The sequence below is a fragment of the Coturnix japonica genome, chromosome 5, assembly GCF_054131305.1.
Source record: "Coturnix japonica strain WE chromosome 5, WE-NBRP24, whole genome shotgun sequence".
NCBI classification, from domain to species: Eukaryota; Metazoa; Chordata; class Aves; order Galliformes; family Phasianidae; genus Coturnix; species Coturnix japonica.
Window position 1 is genome coordinate 55,483,452 of NC_140667.1, and position 6,903 is coordinate 55,490,354.

At 47.3% G+C, this 6,903-nt stretch overlaps 1 long non-coding RNA gene across 1 annotated transcript; it reads right to left on the bottom strand.

Moving 5' to 3' along the window:
• Positions 1–3,079: 3,079 nt before the first annotated feature.
• LOC116653546 (uncharacterized) lies at positions 3,080–4,896 on the bottom strand. The gene is made up of 2 exons (XR_004307636.2): positions 4,441–4,896; positions 3,080–4,248 (listed from the first exon to the last, which is right to left on the bottom strand). It is a non-coding gene; the product is annotated as an uncharacterized LOC116653546 (long non-coding RNA).
• Positions 4,897–6,903: the final 2,007 nt, after the last annotated feature.

Below are 6,903 nucleotides of genomic sequence, written 5' to 3' on the forward strand. Positions count from 1 at the left end.
AGGACATCAACAATTTCATCTGAGCATTTTCAAGGAGCAAATTCCTTGTGCTCTCTTGTAATTGGAATAAGCCTGCTCTCATGTGACACCCTTCTCTGTGCTTACTTGGGCTGTGTGCTCCAAACAGCCAAATTATGTGATCTTCCAAGCAAAGGGCCTGTTTGCATAGGTAGACCCCGAGATGTGTGTGCTTGTGGGTTTAGGAGCTAGCAAAAGCTATCCCTTCCTTCCAATGCAAATATGAGTAACAGTGATGCTATTTCCAGCTTTATTGGCACATGTCACTCCGTGTGCTCAGATTGCAAACTCAGACACATGCAGAGCATGGGACAAAACCAGCTCCTCCTGGCCCCGATCCGCCCAGCTGTCTTCGCCCCACACTGAGCCCTGATCTGCTCCCTCAGCTCTGGGCAGGTGCAGGGCTCGGCTGGGCAGAGCTCAGTGCAATCACAGAGCCTTTGCAACCCGATCTGCCATGGGCAGGAGCTGCTTTCATGTGCTGCGTGTTTAGGCAAGCTTCTGTCTTGCAACTGACACACACACAAAAAACATCCACCAAAAGAAAATTACTGGATGTTAATTTCCTCTAACTTCCCCTTAATTAAGCACGATTCTGATGAAGAGGCAGAGCGGTTGTCTTTTAAAGGTGCGTATGGGTTAAGGGCAGAGCCCTCTTTGCTGAGAAAAGGCTCTGAGAGGGGCAGGGTGGTCTCAGCCTGTGGATGTGGATGATGCATCACGACCAGGACAACAGAGGGCTGCAGCAAACCATGGCAGCAAAGCTGCACCCTGGGAATCCACATCCCTGTGTTACTTTGAAAATCCATACAGGAGGCATCGCAGCCCCCAGATCCCCAGGTGGATGCTTGCTGGTAGCCTGTCCTTATCCCCATGGGGCCCATTTGAGCTGAGGGCACAGCATCGTTGCATGTCTCAGCTGGGAGATCGGCTGCTGTGCTGCTCCTGAGAGCTGATTAGTTAATTAACAGCCCATGAGAGCCAGGTGAAATCCTATCTGTTGGAGAGACCGTGCCCCTGTTCCTAGGCGTGTACACATGTGGTATCGTTTTTCCATTATTTGGAACATACAGAACTAAATTAATAACAGTTCTTACAAGGCCCTGGGGCTCTCCGTGGAAGAATTTTGATCTCCTTAGGAAAGGCTCACCATTTCTCATAGGAGAGATGCACTTGACTCCTGACCTCTTTTCAAAGGCACCTGCGTGAGCTTTTAAAATCCACTACCACCAATTATCCACTTTCAACCTGAAGTGTTTAAACCTCGGACCACATTAACTGAGCTTAGCACATAGCCATGTCATTGCAGACTTCCTGATGTGAGGAGATGCCTTGACACGGCTGAAAGAGAGTTTAGGGATGAGGCATGAGATTATCAGCTTCTTCTCCTGACAGCTTCAAACAAAGGAGCCTTTTAGCCACCTGGTTTGTGTCTCCCACACCTGCATTAAGACTGGGAGACAAACCTTTGTACTGCTGCCTTGATCCTATTATTTGCATGTACCTGTCCACAGTCACCCTGCATCACTTAATTGCCTTCAGAGAGACCAAAGGGAAGAAGATGCACATCTACTATTTCTCTTTCAGTTTAATTCCTTTTTTTTTTTTTGTTTTTTTTCCCTCTCCAGGGCAGCAGGACTTTTAGGACACTATGGCATTTATTTAAACTCGAAGGAGATTTATTTGGCAGGGGGATGAGAAGGCAGAAGATGGGGATGAGGGTTGAAAGAGGAGCAGAGGCCACGTTAAGGGATTCTGGCTGGGCTGAGGGGTGCCCCATGCCCACTCCCAGCACCAGGCAGACTTTTGTCTGCAGAACTTCTCTGCTCCTTGCACAAGTCCAACCCTGAGCTCACATCCCTCCCTTAGTCCTTCAGGTGAGTCACTGGGGGCACTCCCCACTGCTGCACCTGCACCCAGACAGTAAGGGGTGCTCATCCTTGAGATGCTTGATGCACATCCCAGTCACCTGCTCCTCTTCCCCATCCCATACTGGGGTGCAACCTCATTCTTTCCCACAGAATGGTACCACTTCCCCATATCTTTGGCTCAAGCACCCCTAGAAGTGAGTTCCCAGGCCAGATTTAGCCTGGATGCAGAGCTAGGGATGTGCCTCCCCCCACCCGCTGGTGAAATTCGCTTTGTCTTCTTCATCCCAGTGCTGGAAGGAATGTCTAGATTTTAAATTAAATTCATATTCTCTTTCCCATGCTTGCAGAATTAGCCAAAAGGACAGAACATTATTAACCTTCTGGATCCAGCCCTAGCTGACAAGGTGTCTATGCAAGGGGAGATTTCAGCTCCATATACATACATTGCTGCCTTCAGCCTCAGCCAGCCCTTTGACTCATCACTGTAACTCAGTAAGGTAGAAATATTAGAGTTGCATTCGTATTCCAGGTCTGGTTTAAATCACAAGCATTGTGGAAAGCTCTGGATAAGTCCAAAAAAAAAAAAAAAAAGGAGGGAAAAAAAAGAGTTTTCTGGTTCTAGTTTTTCATATTTTCTTTTCCCCTCTGAAAAGTGAAACCCTCCAGCTGCCCAGCATTGCACAATGGCCCAAATGCTGTGAGTTCCAGCCCTAATCCCCACCGCTCTGCACGCCAGCCCGCACAGGGCTCAGCAATACTGTGCTCCTCCAAGCACTGAAATGGGAAAGCATTGGGGTCCTAGGGCTGGTGGTGTGTCTCCATCACCAAACCATGCGTTTGGGCTGAACATTGCCCATCAGCTGTAAGAATCATGGGAGAGGGACAAAGAATGGGGTTGACTCCCTTGGCTATCTTCTGGTTTATGCTCTCACAGGAAGCAAAATGGGTGTAAATCTCCAGATTTTGGTCATGTGTTATGCATGCTTTCCATTATGGTCAGAGGATCCCTGCCAGGGATCCACCAGCGTGCCAGGTGGGATGAAACCAAGCCCAAGCATGTTTTCTGGTTCCCAGATGATGGATAAACCCCTCATTCTCCTGCCATCCTCACACAGGGAACACCACCATGTGTGCTCTGTTCACTCCTGCTCACCCCAACTATCATAGCTGTAGCAAGCCAGACAGCTGGATGAAGCTACCTGGATCCACCTCAGTTTTTATTGTTGTTACTATTGTTACCATGATTATCATTATCGTCAAGACGGTGACAAAGCCTAGAATCCCCAATATTCACATTGTTAATGCCAATTATAAAGCAAAGCTTCACCCAGGTCCTGGGTTTCAGCAACAGGTGATGTGAACAAGTGGCCATCAGGCATACTTGATGAATCACCCAAGAAATGTCCCTGTAAGGTGACAGATCCACAGCAAGTAGCACCGTGCCAAGTGCCATCCCCTTGCAAACAACAAAGAACTCAACAGCACCGCAGGGAAAGGATGGGCTGTGGTTAAAGATTTGTGCTGGGCCTTCCAAGAGGGATGGATTTAGTTCTTCATTTTGGCTTAGCTTTCCTATGATTATGACGTCAAACAAATCACTTCATCTTCTGCCACCTCAGTGCCCCATCTGTTAAAGCATATTTATAGTATTTTTTTTCTTCCTTTCTCTTGTCTTCTGTCTTTTCCATTCTGATTACAAAGTCCTCAGAGTAAGGCTGCCTCTTTCTACGTGAGATCCAGCAGAAAAAGACTCTGACCTGAGTCTGGAATACAAATATCTAGAGAGTAATGCCGTGCCTGCTGTGTTTATGCTGCTGGTTGAGGAACACATGTTACTGTCCATGGAAAATCTTTATTTGAATGAAAACGTTGAGTGGTTTTGTTGAGAAAGGAGAACATTAAGCACAGTTACCATTTGGTGGTGGTGTTTTTTTGTTGTTTTTTTTTTTTTTTTTCCCAGCAAAATCTCTGAAGGAAGTTGACAAAATCCAGAGATTCTTGTGAAATCAAAAAGCATCCAACAATCAGTGCTACAAACTAAAACAAAAGGCAACACTGTCTGTCCCACTGGCGGGTTTTCTTCCTCCCCACAACTCGCTGTAAGTCCTCCTCTGACGCCCAGCCTTGGTCAGGGCTCTTGTTCCAAAGGGATTGCTTCTGTGTTGAGAAAAAAGTCTGTTTCCAGTAGGCGGTCAAAGGTTTGCTCATCGTACTCGTGCTGTTTCTACAAAAGCACTCGTAGTGACATGCTGGCAGAGCTTTCATCTTGCTTTTCTTCTCCTTGGCACATCGCTTCCCACCAGACCAGCCAGCAGCTTCTTGTGAAGGGCTAAAGATGTCTGTCTGTATTTTGTAATTCCTGCAATTTCCTCAAAAAGAAAAATTCAGCATGCAAATTAATAGCTTTGTCGGTGGCAAAATAGTTTGTCAATCTGTATTAAATTTAGCTACGGGACAGGATTCCACCTTTCTCCAAGCAGGAGATAATGTTTTTGTGAGGAACAACATGTCCGTAGGTTTTTCGCCATCGCAGACAAGGCTGAGGTCTTACCTGTAAGCCATTTGCCCCTGAGTCAAGGAGCAGAATGAGGACTTGTGCTGGAGATGTGTCCTGCTGTCACCCCTTAGGAATGAGGGAAGATCCAGAGTGCTCTCTCTGCTCCTTCTTCCTGCCCCATTGCCCCCAGCAGGTGCTGCCCACACCATCGCCTTGTCCTGACCGTATCTCCTGGAGGTCTGTCCAGAAGGGAAGGCCCCACATGCAAGCATCCAGGAGCTTGTTAATCACCCAGAGTTGTGAAGTTCCTCAAGTGGAACCAGCAGCTGGGTAAGAATCATCTATCTGCTCCTTGTCTCTATCCTCAGAGAGCCAGAGCGTCACCAGACGAAGTCAGGGTGGATTCCCAGAAATGTGACCCATCTTCTCAGCAATGCAAGCGTAATTCTGAGAGGGCTGCAAGCTTGCTGGCACCTCCAGAGCTTGCTGTCACAACTTCATAAAGTGCTGTACTCCCCCAGGAAGAGCAATCCAAAGAGGAGGAGCCCAGTAGTGCCTCCGCTGCCCTCAGACAGCAGGGGCTCTCCATTGTGTAATGTTTACATGACCACAGAGCTCACCATGGCTACACAGAACTCAGGAACAGCAGCCCTTGTGCTCATGTGAAAGCAGCCCTTTGCCCCTTGAGCAAGAGGAACCTGGGTGAGCAACTGAGCGCTGCCTGTGTTGCAGGAAGAGCCTTCACAGAATCACAGAATCCAACACAACCCATTGGGTTGGAAAGGACCTCAAAGAGCCCCCAGTTCCAACCCCCCTGCCATGAGCAGGGTTTCCAACCACTACACAGGCACCAGATCAGGCTGCCCATGGACCCATCCAGCCTGGCTCTGGTCATCTCCAGGATGGAGCATCCACAACTTCACTAGGCAAAAACCTGCACAATTAAAAATCCAACAAAACCCTGCACACTGCTGTGTTGGTGTTCTCCATCTCAGAGCCTGTCCATCCTCCATCGCTTTGTAGCTATTGCGCTCTGGTTCTCTCACCAACGTAGCACAACAGTGAGCTAGAAATGCTCAAGGATGGGTTCTACTATCTTGCCTACAGTTCTCAGCGAACAGTCTTTGATAGAGGTCAGATTGACTTCCAGCTGAGGATTTTTATTGAAAAACAGGATAGAGACAGACTTAACAAAGTGAATGCTTAGGAATTAGTGATGCAGAGGATTAGAAGAAGCTTGGAGAGGTTTGATACCTTGAAGGGTGGAGAACTAAGTAGCAACTTCTTAGGCCTTTTCTTGCACTTGTTGTGCATTCCTTGGGTGCCTGGCAGGCTCCTGATGTCCATCCAGGAGAGGGCAGTGCTGGATTCACACTGCCAAGCCCAAACATTGCCGACATTCACACAGACAAATATCTGACTGATTTTGTTCCTACTGAGATTATGGGTTTGACTTCTGATGGTAAATCCCAGGGTGGGTTGTGTTGGTCAATGGGGATTGTTTTCCTTGCTTTGTTTGCTCTGTTTTTGTGGGGTTTTGTTCGTTTGTTTTTTGTTGTTCTTTATGTTTTTGTTTTCTTTTTTAATTGAACTTTTTTTGTTTAATGCTTGTACCTTCCTGACCTCCAAATTCAAGTGAATAGATGTCCTGGTGAACAATACCAGCATATTTGCCAAAGGGTGTCTTCTGGGAAAGAACTGGGATCAGCCACCGAGATAATCTCTGGACAGCTTCATGGGAGCAAATCCTACACATTTCTATTCAGAGGCCCCCTTTTTCCAGTTCCTCTAAACTCAGAAGCTAACAGAACCTTCCTCTGTATCAGGGGGTCTCTTTTCCACTGTCCTGAAGAAGGGTTTGGAGAATTTTTTGCCATTTCAGGCTTTCAGATCTGAAGGTCTGGTGTCCTCAGTGCTTCAGGCAGCCTTGACCACCTTCTTCCCTTTGCTTTCCCTGATGCTTTCTGACAGCAGACATCCATTTGCTCCCAGTGCATGTCTTGACTTCCATTGATCCTTATTGCAGAAATTAGTACACTGGTGTAGATGTTCTTTGCAAAGGTCTGCAAGACCTGGAGAGCTTCTCCAATTTTCATGAGCTGCAGTCCACTGAAGGCAGTACTTAACTCCAGCACACAACCCATCCCAGTCCCATGCTTCCAGGCAAACCCCCACAATAGTTTGGAGAAAAGAAGCAGTGCAAAGGATGAGAGGGTATTTTCAGTGACTGAAGACCATTAAAGTGCAGCATTTCTCAGGGTAAGGGCCAGAAACAGAGTTCAGGGTGAATGGAGGTTGCAGTGTGGAATTGCCATGATGCTGAGAATCACTCAGTACAGCTGTTGTTGTGACAGGGCTGGGGCAGCTAAAACCAGTTCCTCCAGTGGAATAGTCTCTCTCTAGATGGGACTTCTTGGGAGGACTCCTCTATTCAAAGCTGCATTTATTTATTTTTTGCACACTTCAAAGGCCCAAACTAGCCTGATAAAAGACTCATTCACCAGAAGTCACAGCCTT